The 19,704-nt window shown below is 39.0% G+C and overlaps 2 protein-coding genes across 2 annotated transcripts in view; one reads left to right on the forward strand and one right to left on the reverse strand.

The window, feature by feature from the left end:
- The window catches only part of Trpc5 (transient receptor potential cation channel subfamily C member 5), a 286,364-nt gene extending 278,203 nt beyond the window's left edge, over positions 1–8,161 (reverse strand). The window contains exon 1 of the mRNA XM_021152996.2: positions 7,299–8,161. The gene's annotated coding sequence lies outside the window, so the exon portion shown is untranslated. The remainder of the gene's footprint in view (positions 1–7,298) is intronic.
- Positions 8,162–8,425: 264 nt separating this feature from the next.
- Positions 8,426–19,704, forward strand: part of Rtl4 (retrotransposon Gag like 4) — a 400,789-nt gene continuing 389,510 nt past the window's right edge. Inside the window, exons 1-2 of the mRNA XM_021153887.1 lie at positions 8,426–8,570; positions 9,926–10,025. The gene's annotated coding sequence lies outside the window, so the exon portion shown is untranslated. The remainder of the gene's footprint in view (positions 8,571–9,925; positions 10,026–19,704) is intronic.

The raw sequence follows: 19,704 nt of genomic DNA on the forward strand, positions 1-19,704 counted from the left end.
CGTGCAAACTTTATATGCCCCAGTACAGGGGAACACCAGGGCCAAAAAAATGGGAATGGGTGGGTATGGAAGTGTGTCGGGGAGGGTATGGGGGTTTTTTGGCATGGTATTGGAGATGTAATTGAGGAAGATATGTAATAAAAATATTAAAAAAAAGAATTACCTACAATACATACTTATAGGCATGATGTGGAAGGCACTTCCAGAGATTTCACTGAGGAGGGGAAAAAATAGCCCAAAATACAGGTGCAGTTTTCCATAGATTGAGGACCCCAACTGAATAAGAAAAGATAAAGCAGAAAGCCTGGTGTTTTTCTAGCATCCATGTCTTTCTCTTTGCAGTAACAGCTGCCACATGCTCCTGTTTCTACATAGCCACAGTGCCTTCCTCACCAGAAATCATCTTGAATCATGAACCCAAATAAACCTACTTTTCATTAAGCTGCTTCCTGTTAGGTAGCTAACTCATAGTGATGCATAACATTCATAATCCCTTTATCCATGGGGCAATATATTCTAAGACCTTTGGTGGATGTCTGAAACTGTAGACAGAACTAAACTGTATACTATTCTGTTTTTTTCTCATACATATTCATGTATGATAAAGTTAAGATTATAAGTTAGAGATTGTTGGAGAGTTGGTTCAGTGTTTAAGAGCACTTGATGCTCTTGTAGAGAACCCAAGTTCTAGTTCCTCCCCAAAACCCACATGGTAGGTCACAACCATCTGTAACTCTAGTACTGGGAAATCTGATGCTCTTTTCTGACTTACTTTGACTCTAGACACACATGTGGTGCACATACAGAGATTAGTGTACATAAAATAATAAATCTTAAAAAAATTTAAGGAAGTACATGAATAATTTTTGCCTTCTTAAAAACTTACAATATAGATACAGTAAGAGACTGGTATCAACAGTGAATTATAAAATAGAATAACTATAACATCTATAATGTCCTATGATGTAAATTATGTGTACATTGTCTCTGTCTCTCAAAATATTTTGTTGTAGTATATTCATGTTTATTCCTGTGACAATATAAGATGGTAAAATTTCTATGTGGTAATATGAAATATGGTGATTGCCATAGGAATTGTGCAGTGATGTTGGCTAAGATATAAATGTTACTTATACATGAGCACTGTGCTATATCTGGTATTATGATGGACACTTAAGTGACTAATGGTGTAATACTGTATGTAGTGTTAATACATTCAGAGAAGGATGATGGAGGTCCTGGCCAGAATGGATCAGGACAGAATAAATTCCATTAAACTACTAAGAAGAGTATATTATTAAAATTTTATGAATTATTTATTTTTGTAATTTTACAGCTAATATTTTCAGACTGCAGTTGGTGACTGGTAACTAAAACTATGGAAAGGAAAACCATGATTAAAGTATAACCCCAAGTAACAACAGAAAAAAGAATCACAATGATCAAAGTAGGCCAAACAGGAAAATGTAAGATGTAAAGGAAGAGAGATGTATTTATAATCTGTCCAATTTAATATCCATGTAATATACATAAAATGTAACTTACTGTTTCTCCTTCATCAGTTGAATGGGAATAATGCTTCCCAAATACATTATGGTCACTTAATAGTATTTGATAAATTATTTAACATTTCATTTAATATCTTGTATTATACTACTCAGTACATAAAAGATTGTGCTAGACAGGATGTAGTCTCCCAAACACACCAATACTTTTATACTCGGAGCCTGTAATTGTGTTATGTTACATGCCAAGAAGCCTTTTCACATAGCATTCAATTACTAACTAGTTGACTTTCAACTATTGAGATAATTCTGAATTTTCTGCAAAGAATCAATATAACACCCCTTCATCAACTCAAGGTGGATTTAAGAAACAGTAATGCATTATACATCTTAAAATCATTAGTTAGAAAAGCTGACTTAGATTGTACTTACCATACAAATATGAAAGAAGTTCAAGGGGCTGTGTGTACTAATCACCTTCAGTTGATCAATTCCCAATGTACACAAAAGTAAAAACATCCCATATTACTTCTATTTTCATATAAATATCATTTGTAAATCAGCTTTTAAATAAAGTAGGAGAGAAGAGTCAGAGACACAAATCAAGAAGAGAGGTTTCTGAATGTGATGGTATTCAGCTTGCTCTCACTGACTTTGAAGGAGACTGAGGAAAGTGAATGGCCTCTACTAGTGAGAACAGACTTCCCTTGAATGTTATCAAAGCACTCTGGGTCTCAGTCCTACACTCAAGGAAGTGAACTGTGCCAAGACAACCTGTAGAAACGAGGGAACTGATTTTCCCCCACAAGAATGCCCAAAAGAGAATGTACTCCTGCTGATCCCCTAATTTTAGCCCAGTGAGCTTCATAGAAGATTCCTGATATACTGAATTATTAAATGATGAGAACAAGAATAAATCTAAACTCTTAAATTAATAACTAGTACTAGATTAATAAGGGCATGGTAATTTGTTGTAGTAGAAATAGAAAACTAATATCCAGATGTTCAACAATTTACTAAAATGTGTATTTATTACTATGGTCTTAGAAATCTTAAAAGTTAACTATCTGAATGGTCTAAGATTACTAATGCCACAGTAATCTCATCTGTTTGAAAAGTGAAAATGTGTTGGGCCACCTCAATTCCAACAGAAGCTGAATGCCTTACACATCAAAAGGCCAGCGCTCAGATACTGTGGTCTGCCCCTGTCTTGACGATTAAGTGATCCAAATTACACATGGCAATCAAGTCTTTACAAAGGTGAATGCATAGTGATTTTATTAGAATTTACTTGTATTATACATATTGTATTTTACAAGTGAGTAAAATGAGCAAGTAGGTATTACTGTGGGTAAGGATGAAGTAGTGATGGGTATAGTTCATACCTAAGTCATTAACGTTTATAAAATGGGCATATTGCATCATTCTTTTGAGCTTCAGCTACTTACTGTCTCATCTACAAAGCAGAAATGATAATAAACTAATTTCATGATGTTTTTGAGAAAAGTTGAAGTGAGATACTGAATGGAAAATGGCAAATAAATACATACCATGTAGGCATTAATTTTTGCTGTTGCTCACCTTTGTAAAATTTGTTGATAGAACAATGTATTTTTCATCATATGTCAAATGCTTGCACTTTGAAGAAATCATCATTGAAACCTAGATAGAAATTTATATATGATATCTTTTGCCTGGATGGGAGATTCTCATGAGGGCTCAGATCAAAAATATATTTATATTTATTTTACTTATATCATTTATTTTATGCAAACCATCTCCTGCTTATTTCATGAACAGCTGTAATTCTCTCATTCTGCTGATTATTTGGCTACAAACCTGTTAATGCTGTTTCAGCTTTGATGCCTTCCTGAATAATAGTTGTGGGTATTTGCAATATTTTTTTGCACTGTCAAGATAAAACTTGTGTGTGGTTGTGTGTGTGATTTAAATGTATTTATTTTGTGTATTTGGAGGTGTATATACTCATGTATGTGTGTGCAGGTCAGAGAAGAACTGTGGGAGGAGTCAGTTCTTTCTACCATGTGTCCCAGAATTGAGCTTGAGTTGTTAGGTTTGTTGGCAAGGGGCTTCAGCAGCTAAAACATCTCAACAGGCTCTGTGTGTGTTTCCAGAGGTGATAAGTGATAAGTTGCAGAGGTAAGGCAAGAACAGCTGGCTGTTGTGGAAAGGATGCCTGGAATCTCTGTACTAACAAGGTTGAAGAGGGAGGATTGAGAGTTCAAGGTCACACTAGGCTACATAGTAAGGCATTGTCTCAATCAAAACAAACTAGGTATAATATTTAAATAAAACATATAACTGTGGCTATGGAAAGGAAGTAGAATAATGAGTGTAAATTTACGTTTTAGAGTCCAATCAATTTCTTGGGAGAGCCTCCAGAGATCTTTATTGAAGTTCTTCAGTCTTAGAAGATAGTTCTGCGTTCTTGTTTTAGCTCTGCCACTAGCTAGTTTTATGATCTAAGCAAGCTATTTCTATTCTCTAGGTCCTGATTTCTATAAGGGAAATGAGGATATGACACCTGTCTCTTTCACACCATCATTTTTATCTTGCTTTTGCTAAGGAAAATGGCTGGGATAATCTCACTAGCTGTCAGAATCTAAGGGACAACTATAATAAGTGAAGGACCAAATCAGAGGCATTTCCCAAACTCTCTTGACCCAGTGAACTGCAATTTTGCTCAGCTCTGTGAGCTTGTATTTATTTATTTTAAATAATCTGTTCTCACTCAGTTGAGGATGATGTAAAACGCATGTTTGCTCATGAAACCACAGCTGAGTCATCTAGGAATCATTTCTTGCTGGCAGGATGGGTTTGCTAGTGTCATTGGACAAAGTGCTTGAGGAGCCCATTGACAGAGGAAAGAGATTAAGACGGGATGGTACAAAGGGTCATCACCTCCAAAGCTCTAGAAGCGAGGGCTTCTGCCTAGACTGGCATCATTTCTGAAACAGGACTGCGAAGTTTGTCACACCTGTCCCTAAAAACATGGAAAATGACTGAGCAGAATTAAGTTAGTGGCATCTTGGGGCACAGGGCACTTCTTGAAGTAGGATGAGCCCCCACCCCCTAATTCCAGTCAGCTAGAAAGAGACATCTGAACAGAGTGGTGTTGTCAGCTAAGAACAGAAGTCTTTGCAGAAGTAGATCAGTCAGAAATGGTTTGTTTCTTTTACTCAGCAATAGAGTCAGGCGAAAGACAAATTAGAATATTTGGAACCAGGCAGGCTAGAAGTATTGTGACACATTTGAAATATTCATTTGATAATTATACACCTGAATGGCTAGCAGATTGGAACAGAGCATGCTAAAGAGTGAAAGGGGATGACAACACTTAACTCGTACTCCAATGTCTCCAATTTCCTGGTTCTAAGGAATTTTCTTACTGTTTACTCAGTGTTTACAAGGCAAATTGCCGGCAGTTTTACAGCACTTCACATCTGAGGTGATTTTCTGAACTAATTCCATTTCAAGCCAAAGCAAACACCTGGATGCTTTTCTTTCCATGTGTTTCCAAACATCTTTGGTTCTCCTATTCCTTTCCTCCTTTTCCTATTCCAAATCTTTGATTTCTTGTCCCTGCAATCCGTGGTTCTGTGTGCCATTTAGTTGTTAGTTCTATAATGAATAGACTCAAAATTACAGATTTTATATCTGGAAAGGATGGCAGCTATTATATGATCCGTGTCTGCTCTTGAAGCTTATTCTAAAGCCAGGTGAATCTGTGTCAACGAAGCTGTGTCTATATTGGTTTGAAATCCTGCAGTTTCCTATCTCTTTGTCCCTTGTGTAATCACAGGTCAGGAGAATTTCAGCAGCTGGATACTCACATAACCAAGAACAGAGTAAATATCTAACACCTTACGTTCATCCCTACTGAGTCCTCCCCTAAGCATGAAGCTGTTGGTTCTTTTCGACTAATCTGTAATCTTGTCCTTGCAATTTTCATCTATCCAAGAAGATATTTGCTTGTGCTTTCCCTAAGAAATTGTCAGAACAGAGAAAAGTAACAGCACGGGGACCTTTTCAGATTGTACCTGAGTGATTCTCAGTCTGTCTCTCGGCACTATGCATTAGACCAAATTGCCTGATACAACATAAACAGTTCCACTGCATGCAGAATCTCTTTCCCTTGTTTGCCAAGGAGGTAATTCATTATATCTCAGTAGCATCTAATAAATAGAAAGTTTAATTAATGAGCCCGGATGCTTATGAAAGCACACGTTCAGCCCCCTCCCTCTTCTACACAAACACAGGCCCCAGGCTGTGTGGGGTCAGCTGAAGTCTTTAAACAAGTATATACACACACAACAGAACCAAATCACTGTATCTAGACATAAATGTAGAACCCCATACATTTAGTTTATGAATATAGATGTACAGTTTATGAAAACTCCATGGCCATGGGACTAAACCACGAGCTTCAGGTGCTATTCATTCAGTTCTTTGTTCCAACTCACGGACTTTTACTCTTCTCCTTTTCTCAGCCTAAACATTTGCTTTGAAAGTAACTTGGTACTATGTAAATGTACTACCATGCCTTTTAATTTAGTAGATTTTTCAAGACCAGTGAAAGGCACCATTTGACATCCTTTAAATCTCAACTTGTAAGACTTGATGGGGAATGAGAAATGATACAGATCATCTGTAGAACACCCTCAAAGCCAAGAAACAACCACTAGGCAATTGGGCATGCATAATGGGATGACATATCAACATGTAATTCCAGCTAAATACCAAGAAGATAACTATATTGCAAAAGACAAGTGGTTCTGGGTGCCATATGAATATAGTATTTATTACTCATTTGAAGCCAGGGAAAACACACACCATCTCTGATAGAGCACTATTGATTAGTCTTTGCCTCTCCTCTCCTACTCATACAATCAACTCGGGTAAAGTTCAGGGATTCTGTCTTCCAGGCTGGTTTCCCGGCTCCAGGTTTTTCATAAGGGAGTGATTACACTGCTTAAACACTTGGCTATCACCAGGTGCATAGCTGCAGTCCAAATATCCCACCTTGCCAACAGGGAAAAAAGACCTCCTCCCAGTCTTTCTCCCAGACCAAGCAGAAAGGCTAGGAACTGTGAATTCAGCTCAGAACCTGACTAAGTGGAACCTGATGGAGACTGTTTGCTCCAGTCATTACATACGGTGCAGGGAAGTGGCCACTTTAGAGCATATATCTGACTGATGGCCCCAATTGTGTATTTCTGGGCTCCTTAAAGGAATCCAGGTAAACTAAACTGGCCAGCTCTTAAGTGTGAAGGTTACAAACCCAGTAAGGTAAATGGAAGCTCTGCTCCAGGAGCCCTCATGTATCAGCTTCTTGGCTCTCTGCAGTTGAAGGACTGTCCTTGAAGACTGAGTATCTCCATTCTCACACTAATCTCAGACCCATTTTGAAGATGCCTAGGAGCAGGCTTTCTCAGGGCTGGGCTGGGGGCATTATATTTACCCCAGAAAATCATACTAATTCACTATCCAGGCTCTGATTCAGAACACTGCTCATGAAAACGATGGTTTTGGTAGGTGCCAAGAGTATCCTGTCCTAAATCTCCTAAGGCTCCTTCCATCCATGCACCGGCTCTTCCAGGTGTTCCAAAACAATCTGTTGCTGGCCTCCATTTGTGTCCCACCACCCCAGCCCACAGCCAGCCAGCCAGCCCCTTTCCAACCCACAGAATCTCAGCACCTTCTTTCAAGCTTCATTTCCCTGCAGCTCTGTAACAACAAATAGGACAGCACCGGTGCCATTTGTCAACTTACCCCAGGCCAAGTGTGCTTTTTTCAGATTTGTGTTGTCTGGAGTCCGTGCACCCCGGCGCGTGGTGTGGCAACCTTTCTGGACTCCTCTTCAGCGCCGCGCAAGCGGCAGCCGCCTGGGACAGTCCCGGGCCTGGAGGCTGCCGAGTGGGTGGGTGGTTGAGTACTGGTGAAGGAATCAGGATGCTGAGAGGAACCCAAGGACTGACTCCCACCTGGGCTTCCTTCTTTGCTCTTCAGTTACTGCCAAACTTCCCTCTGACTGGCCAGACCTCCTCACCTTTTGCCTCCGCCAGTGCCCGAAACTCTTCTCTTCCCTTGACTGCCCGGTGTGCTCCTGCCGGGTTCTCTCTCTCTCTTCTCTCTCACTTGTCCCCCCTTAGCGCTCTCTCTCTCAACCTGAGACCCTTCACATACACGCACCCCTTCACGCAGCAAGCCACAAACAATAAGAGCAAGGGGAAGAAGCCAAAGACGACACCGGGAAATTGAGGATAGCAGACACCCTGGTAGGAAGATGAGTGTGTGTGGAGGGGTGTGTGTGGGGGAACCGCATTCACACAGGCGCCCTCAAGCTAGGTAGCTGATGGGAGCTCTGGCCACCTCTCCAAACCCCTTTTCCTAGACTAAAGGTTTCTGTCCCCTACTGCTGCTGCTTGGAAAACCCTATACCAGCCAAGGGGAGAGAAAAGCATAAGAGGGGTGGGGAGGGGAAAAATCAAGGAGGCGCGCTCCCTTTCTCCTCCCCACCCCTAGATCCCAAAATGTCCAACCCTGAGCTCTTCTTTTTCCCTTCTATCTGCTGCAGGTTCTTATCTGCTGCTTGTCTCCCTTTCTATCTTTTGGGGGGTGGCTGAGAGCTGTGGAGAACCCGTCGCGGTTGTGGGGTGTGTGTGTGTTTGTGTGTGTGTGAGAGGGGGGGGAAGGAGGGGAGAAGGAGGAAGGAGGGAGGGAGGAGAGAGAGAGAGAGAGAGAGAGAGAGAGAGAGAGAGAGAGAGAGAGAGAGAGAGAGAGAGAGAGATAGGCGAGAGCACCTCTCACCCCCCCCAGCCCTGGCCAAAGCCTAGCTGGCGGTAGCCTCACAGCAGAGGCGGGCGGGGCGGGGAAGGCGGGCAGGGGGGAGGGCAATCAGGAGGACGGGGCAGCCTGCAGGGGCAGCCGCTCCTGCCCGCTCTGTAGCTCGGTGGCCAGGGGTGGAAAGAAGCCGCAAGCCGCAGCCGCAGCCCCAAGTCAGCCCCCGCTGCCCCGTCCCACCATCTCATCTCTCCCCCCTCGGTACGGAAATTTCTGTTTCGTTCGTTTGGTTTCCCCAAGCCTCCCCCTCCCCTGGGTGGTGGCAGAGACCCGAGGGGCGAGGGGAGGCAGAGAGCGGGTGAGGGGAGCGAGTACAGGAGCGCCTCTGGCTCTTGCTTTACTGAACCTCCCTTTTACCCGGTTACCCAAGTGTCTTCTGGTTTGGACAGTGACCCCTACCAGTCCATCTCAACTCGGGCTGTGTGCTTGTGGCGCCTGTACTATGTGGGTCATCCTGGGGAAAGAGGAGTTGATCAATTGGGAGCGAGGGCCTGTGACCCGCGGGACAGTGAAACAGGGGGCTCTGTATCGTCGGGGACCTGGCACCTTTTGGAGCCGGTTTCTATCTCTGTCAGATCCAGTTTAACCTGGTACAGGCAGCCCTGGAGCGCAAGATGCAGGCTAGATTGAAACAGAGAGTGATATTCTTGTGTACCAAGTTGCTTAGTATCTGGGGAGGGCAGTGGGGGAAGGGTCCTGTCACTGGACACTTGTGAGACTCTTAGAGCTCTGTGTCTTCAGGTCACTTGACACACCTCTCTGTTCATTTCTCACTGCCCGTGCACCTCTTGCCTGTTCGGAAGGTCTCCAAATCCCAATCTTTTAAAGCCCCTCCTGTAACCTGCTGAATGGCCCCACCCCCACCGCAAATCTGAGACTCCTACTTGCAGCAACCTACAGGCACTTAGGTGCCTTAGCCTGCAGCTTCTCAAGACACTCCCCACCCCACGGTCCAGATCTCTGCTTTGTGTCTTTTCCCTGCTCTTTCTGGAAAATGAAATGCATGCAAAACGCCGCTTTCCTGGATGCTAAGCTAGTGCCCCAGACTTCACAGTTTCCCCTCTGCCCCTTCTCTGAACAGCCCAAGCTTTTAAAACGCTCAGCTGTACTTCCCGCTGTCGCCTGGAACACAACACTGTGAGCCTGAGCAGACTTTCAGAAAAAGCCAGAACTGCTTCTCCTGCCTAAACAGCTGAGGGTTTCCATTACAGCTCCTCTTTTGCTAGATTGCTCATGTTTGGTGGGAGAGCTAGCAACTTTCCTGTTGGGTCACTAAGAAAAGCTTTCCTGTTGTCCTTTGATCCCCTAGCAAGGAGGTGGTCCAGTACCTTGTAGTATTAAGGTTTTGTGTGGAAGGCAGCCATTGAAGAAAAGTACTACTTTGAGGGATTTAAGAGTCTGAAGCCTGGCAAGGGTGAGGGTAAACCTTCCCTGGCTACACTGTTTAAACGCTCCAGGAAGTGCTTCTAAAACCTGACTTGGGGGTGGGGTGGGGTGGTCGTTTTTAAAAATATGCTTGATTCTGAGACCTTTCTGCCTTTCCCTTTTGTTCTTAGGCACTTTTACTGTGACCCAGCAAACTCTTAAATGCAGCTTTCTACGCAAGGAAGACCTGTGTGATAATTAAGAGACTCCTTTCTTTGGTATGCGGTTAAGGTAAGTAGAAAAGACTTTGGGAGCTCCAACTTCTTTTGGCTAACATTCAGTGCAGCTGCAGTTTATTCTCCAAGCCCAGCATACTCAGGGAGAAGGAAAGCCCTGCTCTTCAGAGCTGTTTTAATCAAAGGTTCTCTACTTGTGAAGATTGTCTTTAACATGTAGGAATTAGGTGTCCCTCCAACTTTTGGTGTTTTCTCTGTGGAATGTGGTTAAGACCAAAATGTCTTTATTTGAGCCTGCCTCATTCTGCCCCTATCCCATCCTCTAAACTCTTCCAGATTAACACACACAAATTCTTGAAAAAAGAAAAAAAAAAGACATATCAAAAAGAAATTCAACACTCTAGAATCTACAAGTTCCAGAACATACTTAGTGGAGGCTCTCTTAATGTGAGAAGCTAACTTGGGCTCCTTGACAGCCTTGGGAAGGGTTGGCTCATGTTCTCAGTAGATATGATAATATTTCACTTTCCTACTTGGTGGCTGAGATAATATTCCTGTTGAAATTTCCCAGGGTCATTTACAATAAAAGGCCACATTCATAAAAAAGTTTCAAAGCCAAACTGAAAGCAACTATCTGACTCATGAACTCCACACTTGTATTCAAACTTCCTGACAGTTATGGCTGCCACATTGCAGGTGTGACTTAACAATTCAGGTACCCTTTCTTTTCTTACAGCCCTGCCTGCAGTGGTACATGGCATTATGTAGATCCAAATTTAGTGGAGGATCATGGACAAAAATTGATGCGAGAGCCGGGTGGTGGTGGCGCACGCCTTTAATCCCAGCACTTGGGAGGCAGAGGCAGGTGGATTTCTGAGTTCGAAGCCAGCCTTGTCTACAGAGTGAGTTCCAGGACAGCTAGAGCTATACAGAGAAACCCTGTCTCAGAAAAACCAAAAACCAAACCAAACCAACAAACAAAAAAATTGATGCGAGGAGCCCAAAGAGTAGGTCTGCCAATGTGTGTTAGAGTTTCTTGGCCTTGATACTGTTCACATTCGAAGCTCAATGATTCTTTGTTGTAGAGATGTATTGTTCATTGAAGGATGTTTAGCAGTGCTGTTCAGCTGTCTACACTAGCTTGCAATAGCAAGCTGATCCTCTCCCCTTTCAAGATAAAGAAAATGTGTCTAGATGGGATCAAAGCTACAAATCACCTCCATTCAACAACTATTGTCATTTAAGGTAGTATCCTACTTTAAAGAACATCTCAGCTCTACCCACATGGCACGCCCACACCTTGTATTATACAGAATCCTAGAAAATATAGAATATTTCGGAGAAAAACAAATAGACCTCTACAAAGTAATCAATTTAAACGAATGACTGAATTGTTTTTTAGCATTGTTACTTTCACATTATCATTTACCTTTTGGTAAGTACACACTACTGTTGGTGTGTTGGTTATAGCAAAGAGCTTTAAGGAATAGCTCCTGCATAATGGCTTTTATTTTGCCCCAAAGAAAAGTTTATTGATTTTCATAAATAACCAGTTTCTGGATTGAAATTAGTTTAGATTTCTCTTCATTTTGCTATCTGTCCCCAAACAGTGACTTTTGCATTAACATTCTGCACTAGAGAGTTAGGTCTTTGCCTTGCAATTTACTATAATCCAACACGAAATTTCTTGTGACTATTCTATATATGGTGCTTGTATCTTGACAATGTGCCTAGCATCAAAATGACCAGAACATTATGAAGACTGCCATCAATTGAACAAGTTGAAAGCAAATGTTGGTTTTCAAGGACGCAGCTCCTAACTATCTATCTGCCTGCTAGAGAAAATCTCAACAATGACAAAGGCAAAGGAAATGGAACAAAATGTAATAAGAGGTTATTCTTAAAATACGGTGGAGTGTTGAAAAAGTGTCTTGGTGTGATTGTAGGTTTTAACACCCAGCACTGACTCTGCCCCAGGAAGTCAAACAACACTAAAATGAACTGTGGGGCTCTGATCAGAAATTATGCAAAGCAAAATGCAGGAGGAAGTGTGGAATATTTGTTTTAATCAGCTGAGCAAGCTTTTGCTTTACAAAATAAGGTCCTGGTGAGTCAGGATTGCATTTCTTGCTTTGGACAACTCCTAACCAATAGCATATAAATATGTAGAAATGTGTCACTTGTAAAGACCAACACATGTAACAATTACCACATTTAGACTGCACATTCATAAGATATAATCCTCTTGCCAAGGCTAATTATTTCTTTAATGAAAATTTTGCTTGAATTGGGGCCATGAATGACTCTAATTGAAAATATATTTTATTTTCAAAGGGATTTTCATGCTTATAGCAGAACAGGAACCCTATAATCAAGGCACAAGCTATTCAGTTAAAAAGCCATTAGGTTTCACAAAAGAAATGTAAACAAAAACACAGTTAATGGCTTACCTAAGGTCTTCCTTCTGCTCTCCATTAATGAGAATGCACGTGGAACTGCCCTGAGCCAATATGGAAAGTGGAGTTATAGAATCACAGAATCTAAACAAACACTGGCTCACTGAAAAAGGATCTTTCATGAGGTTAGGCAACAGTAATTGTCGATAAGGCAAACTCTGATTAGGTCTTGTTGATCTGTGACTGCTAGCCCTGTAGCTCTGGGAATGGCAGGTATGGTCTTCACTTTAACTGCTTCTAATGTAGGGTAAGAGGTATGGATTCAACCTTATACTTTTGCTTGTGGATATAAAATTGTCCCTGAGTTGTTTGTTAAAGAAACAATTGTGTTTTTTTTTTTTTTTTTTTTTTTGAGCAATCTTGTTACCTTATCAAAAATCAGTTGGGATGTCTGCTCATCCTAGTACACCTCTTGGTCAAAAGTAAAGTTAGCCTGGTCCAGACACTTCAAAAATCAATTGGCCATACACATTTTGCTTTACTTATGAATCCTTGCTTCTATTTAACCAGTCTTTATACTTATCTTTATACCAGTGCCAGACTCTCGTGATTGCTAAAACCTGCATTAGTCCTCCAACTTTAGTCATTTTTTAATAAAAAGATGGGCTGTCTTTTTGGGTGTTTCCCAGATTTATATACATTTGAAGAGATAGGAATTTTTATTTCTTAAAAAAGGAAACAAATTTTTGATATTTATCAAATCACATTCTTAGCTAGCTTTGAGAAATATTTCTATTTTAACAATATTATTTCAGTCTATTGTATGTTACCTTTCCTCTATATCTATACTTTCTTTGATTGCTATTAGTGGTGTGTAAATTTTATAAGTCCTTTGTTAAATTCATCACTAGTATTACAGTCTTTTAATAGTATTAAGTTATTTCCCAATTTTCTTTTGAGGTTGCTCACTACTAGTACAGATAAAAATAACTGATATTTACATATTTGATCTTACATGTGTTAACTTTGCCAAATTATCTGTTTATTTCATCTAGTATGTGTTTGATGGACTTGGCAGATACATTCACTGTATAAGATCTTGCCATCTGAGTTCGAGGCCAGCCTGGTCTACAGAGTGAGTTCCAGGATAGCCAGGACTACACAGAGAAACCCTGTCTCAAAAAACCAAAGGGGGAAAAATCTTGCCATCTGTAAGTTTTAGTTTTTCCTTTCCCAATTTTGATGTGATTTCTTTGTGTGTGTGTGTGGCATTGTCTGGCTACAATGTCTAGACTAGTGTTCTACAGAACTAAAAAGATGAGTATTCTCACTGTGCTCATGATATTGGAGGAATTCTTTCAGTTTCTCATAACTGAGTTTGATGCTATCATAGGTTTTTCTAGAACTTTGAAGAAGTTCTTTTGTATTCCTAATTTGTTGAATGTTTCTGTCATGAAAATAGTGCTTAGTTTTTTTGAATTACTTATTTCTCAGATTGATTTTGACAGCTCTAGCTTTTGTGTCATTTGACTAATCTCCTTGTTAGGATTTGAGTTTTTTAGACTGAACCAGCCACACATTAAAAAGACAAATCCAACTAAGTCATAATACATAATAGAAATTGTGTGTTGCTGTTGGGTTTAGTGTCCTAGTATTTCTGTATTTATATTTACAAGTGGTATCTGTCTATTATTGTATTAATGGTATGTTTTTATGATATCTTTGCCTGGCTTTGGTACCAGACTAAGACTGGTCTTATTAGATGGTCTTATTAGATGTGTAAGGACTATTTCTTCCTGCTATAATTTTGTTACATTTTGTGTGTGTGTGTGTGTATGTGCGCGCATGTACCTGCTGAGAGAGAGAGAAGAGAGAGAGAGAGAGAGAGAGAGAGAGAGAGAGAGAGAGAGAGCATGTGAGCATGTGAGCATGTGAGCATGTGAGCATGTGACAGGAAGTTCTTTTCTTCTATTTGCTTGGACCCAGACATTGAATCTAAGCTGTCAAGTTATGGGGCAGTTGCTTTTTCCCACCGAGCCATCATCTAGGGACCATTGTCAATTTTTGAAGAGTTTGCCATCTGCTGCAACACAGTTAAGCCACTTGTCTTAGGGATGTATCTTAGTTATTATTCTATTGCTGTGAAGAGACACCATGATAAAGGCAATTTTTATAGAAGTTTAATTGAGGTGAGCTTGTAGTTTCTGAGCTTTAGTCTACTATCATCATAGTGGGAAGCATGGTGGCACACAGACAAACATGGTGGTGGAGAATGAACTGAAAGTTCTACATCCTGATTTACAGGCAGAGAGGGAGAGATTGGGTCTGCTGTAGGCTTTTGTGACTGCAAAGTCTACCTCCAGGGACATTCTTCTCTCATTCTTTCCTCCAATAAAGCCATACCTCCTAATCCTTCTCAAGTGGTGCCACTCTCTGATGACCAAATATTCAAATATATGAGGCTATGGTTCCATTCTTATTCAAACCACCACCAGGATGATTTAGGTCCAATAATTTGTTACAGTTATGTTTAGAATTTCTATTCTTTTCATTTTGTGATAGTTTACAGATTTCTAGATTTTTAAAAATTCAACTTCATTATCTAATCTCTGGCCTGTAATTATCCATTATTATTCTTGTAGTTATTTTTATTTCTTTAAGTATGTCACTAATATACCATATTTCATTTACTGATTTTAATTATTTGAGTATTTCCCCTTTCTCTCTTAGGGAGTCTAGATAAACTACTAGTCTCAATTTTATTTCTCTAGAGACAGTGTTTTACTTGTTTAGCATGGAGCTTGCCTTGTAGACCATGTTTTAAAGTTAAGTAAAGCCAATTGTTTATCTATTTTCATCTTCCTCATTATTTTTCCCATTGCATAAAAATTTATTAGTGAGAGTGTGAAACCTGAAGCAAAGCTCCACAGATTTTGAATGGCGATCCTAATTGTATAGAAGTTCACTGATATGTACATAATTTAAGACTGAGCAATTATTTGAGTGGCTACCTTACCATTCCTCTATGATGGTTTAATTTGTGAGTTCATTGCAATAAAATGATGTAAAATCTTTTTAAAGAATTAAATTTGCTTTTGTTTTTTTCTCTAACGTTAATTCAATTAACTCTTTTATTTATATGACTCCAGCCTTTATTATTTCCTTCTTTCTGCCTCTCTTAGGTTTAGTTCCTTACTTATAAATTAGCTAATCAATTTGAGTTTTGTATAATGCATGTGTTTACAATATAAGTGTTACTTAAAGTATTGCTTTCAGTATATCACATAAATTTCATTAAATTATACTTTTAACTTCATTGGCCTCTTGAGAGCATTTTAAAATTTTTCCATATGATTTGTTCTTTTATTTATTCTGTGTTTATGCTGCACACATTTCCAAAATTTCCTATTACCTTTTTGTTATTCATGAGCTTATTCTGTTGTCAGAGAAAATGCTATGTGTCTTTTCTGTCTGTTTCATTTAATTGAGCCTTCTAACATATATGTATATGTATATGTATGTGTATGTGTATGTGTATGTGTATGTGTATGTGTATGTGTATGTGTATGTGTATGTGTATGTGTATGTGTATGTGTATGTGTATGTGTATATNTGTGTATGTGTATGTGTATGTGTATGTGTATGTGTATGTGTATGTGTATGTGTATGTGTATGTGTATGTGTATGTGTATGTGTATATGTATGTATGTATGTATATATATATATACACACACACACACACATATACATACACATATTCACACACATATATACATACATACATACATACATACATATATACTTATACGTATATTATTGGGAAAATGTTCCATATGAACTTAAGGAAACAACTGTTCTGCCTCAGTGGGTGGAGCATTTCTTTAAACCCAGCATTTGGGAGACAAAGATAAGCAGGTTGATCTTTGTGATCTTGAGGACATCCTGGTCAATAGAGTAAGTTCCAGGCAAGCCAGAGATATATAGTGAGACTACACCTCAAAAACAAACAAACAAAAAATACACAAAAAACCCATTGTACTTCATTTTACAGAACTTCACTAATGTACTTTGCATTCATTATTATACTTACATTTACAGATACTAGGTTTTTCCCATGTTGACGTTTGTGGCAACCATGCATTGAGATGAGATCAGCATCACTTTCTCCAAAGCAAATGTTCATTTCATGTCTTTGTATCATATTTTCATAGTTCTTACAGTATACTATCTTTTTCATTGTTATCATACATTCATGGTGATCGGTGGTCATAGATGGCTAATATTACTATGGCTGTTGTTTTTGGAGGCTGTAAACCATAACCACTTCAAATAGTGTATTGACTGAGTACATGTGGTATGCTGTCTGATCATTCTACTGACCAGCTATTCTCTCATTTCTCTCTTTGGGATTTTCTATTTTTGTATAGAACTATCAAATAATGCCAATAAGTCCAATAATGGCCTCTAAGTATTCAGATGCATATCACTCAAAAATTTTTAAAAATCCTACAAATGCTAAACTTAATGAGAAAGATTTGTTAATAGCTGCAATAGAATCTGGATATGGTAAAGCATGCTGATAATTCTAGTATTTAAATAGTTGAAGCAGGAGAACTGTATTATGAGTTTGAAATCAGCTATAAGAGTTTAAGGTCCACTTAGGTTACACAGTGAGTCACTATCCCATACCAGATATGGTGGCACAAACCTATAACCATGGAACTTGGTCAAATGAAGGAGGGTAATGAGGACAACCACATTAGGCTACATAGTGAATTCAAGTTCAGCCTGGAGTACTGCAGGAGACCCTAAGTCAAAATTAAAACAAAAAAAAGGTAACCCCATTCCAAAATTTCTGAACTGACATGAGATAAAACTGGAAGTCTTGTGCCAAATAGGTAGTCATATTGGATGTACAAGGAAAAAGTTCATAAAGAAAGTGAAAATTTGACCCAATGTAGAGGAATGCTAGGGCGCTGAGGCAGGAGGGGGTGATGGGATGGGGGAGTACCCTCATAGAAGCATGGGGTGGGGAAGGGGAATAACATTTGAAATGTAAATAAATAAAATAACCAATAAAACAAAATGAAAAGTGTGAATCCGGTAAACTCATGCTTGATAGAAATAGTGAAATAGTAGCCAAGAGTTGTGATGCACACCTTTAATCCCAGCACACAGAAGGCAGAAGCAGGTGGATTCCTGAGTTTGTGTCCAGCCTGGTGTCTATAGAGCAAGTACCAGAACAGCCAAAGACAGTGGGAGAAGATGTGCCTAGTCTTCTAGAGATAGAGACACCCAGTCTTGAAAAACCAAAACAACAAAAAGGTAGTTTTTTTATTGAAGTAAAGTGGCTATAAATAATGAATAATGTGAACAATGTAGTATATTTTCTTTGAAAGGAAGAAAAATTATTTTTAATATATAAAGAGGGAGAACATTTGCCCTTATTTAGGCATTATATTTATCATATACATCTCGTAACATTGTGTAGTAACCAGTGCTAATATTTTTATGTAGCATAATTTATGAGAGGAGTCTAATATATCAACAATAACAGTAACTTAATACATATTGATTCCAACCATCACAGATGATTTTCCAGGGATTTCAGTTGAGGAAGTACCTGTAAATGTGGTAGAAATATCAACAAAGCTAAAATCCCATGATAAAATTTTGATGTGGACGAGGAACTGCTTCTTATAGATGAGCAAAGAACATAATTTACTGTAATGGAATCTACATACGGTTTCCATGACCATGCAGAATTTGGAATATTGTGTGAAGCTAGTTGACAAAGCTGAAGTTGAGTTTGTGAGGACTGACTCCAAGTTTTGAAATTTCTCCCTTAAGTAGAATCAAATAGCATCACATGCTGCAGAAAAATCTTGAAAGCAATAGGTAATTGACAGTACATACTTTCTTTGTTGTCTTATGTTAAAATACTATCCCAGAGATGACAACTTTGTTCATCAGCCATAGTCTGTAAGCATCATCTTCCACTAACAACAAAACCTAATGCTGTGTTAAAGGCTTGGGTGTTCATTAGTACTTTTAGTAATGAAGACTTTTTGAATGGAAATATATACATTTTTATTGTAACTCATATATTTAAAAAATATATTTATTTATTTGACATCCCACTATCAGCCTTCCCTCACTTCCCAGTACCTGCTCACACAGATCATCCCCACTTCTACCTCCCCTTCTCCTCTGTGTATTATCCCCCAACCTACTTCTTCACCACTCTCTCCCCTAGCTCCTCAAATCATTGCAGGACTAGGTGCATTTTCTCCCTGAGGCCAGACAAGGTGCCCAGTTAGGGGACCAAGGTCCATAGGCAGGCAGCAGAGTCAGGAACAGCCCCTGCTCCAGTGGTTAGGGGACCCACATGAAGACCAAGCTGCATTTCTGAAATATATATGTTTTGAAAGATAGAATATTTTATTCACATATTAGATTACAGTGTTCCATACATATCACTTTTATGTGCAGTGGAAAACAAAACAATTCATGTGACTTGCTTTATTGTGCATTTTATTTTACTCCTGTAACCGAACCAGATTTTCAATATCTGGTGGGTCTGCCTGTACATCTTTTATATTTGACTTAGAGTATTTGTTCAAGTCCTTTATTTCCCTATTGGTTTTCATCCTGTTTTATACATACTGAAAGTGGAACATTAAAGTCTTCAACTGTTAGTATCTGGATACATATTTCCCCTTCAAACCCTGCTTTTTAGATATTAGGTCTCCATTGCCTGTAATTTTCAAGTTTTCTTGATGGTCAGATGCCCTTATAAATATATACTATTTTTTGTCTCTTATGACTTTTATCACTCAAAGTCCATTTTATCCTCTTAGTATTCATATCCAGGCTAAATTTTATTAGCTACTTATATGATATGTTTTTCTAACATTTGGATCAAAATAGTACACACTTGAATCATGTTTTTAAACAGATGTTCTGTTAATCTCTGCCTTTAATAGGAAAACATTAGCAATATGTATTTAAGTCAGTTATTGGTATGAAATAACTTACTGCTGCCAGATTGCTATTATTTTCTATATATCATGTTTTTTATTCTTTAACTTCTCCACTTGGGCCATTTATATGTTATTGGTTTATTCTTCTATATGTAATTCTACTTAGTAAATAATCAGTATGGGAAACTATAAAGTTACTCTTTTATATATAACAATGAAATAAAATAGACTTCCTACTTCTTTATATGCCCACTTCCCAAAGTTCTCTTTTATCTTTAATACTATCTCATCCTGGCCTTTTAAATGTTATATTGTCAGTTAAAACTGAATGGTTTTAGTGTTTTTTTTTTTTTTT

The sequence above is a fragment of the Mus caroli genome, chromosome X (genome assembly GCF_900094665.2).
Source record: "Mus caroli chromosome X, CAROLI_EIJ_v1.1, whole genome shotgun sequence".
Lineage (NCBI taxonomy): Eukaryota > Metazoa > Chordata > Mammalia > Rodentia > Muridae > Mus > Mus caroli.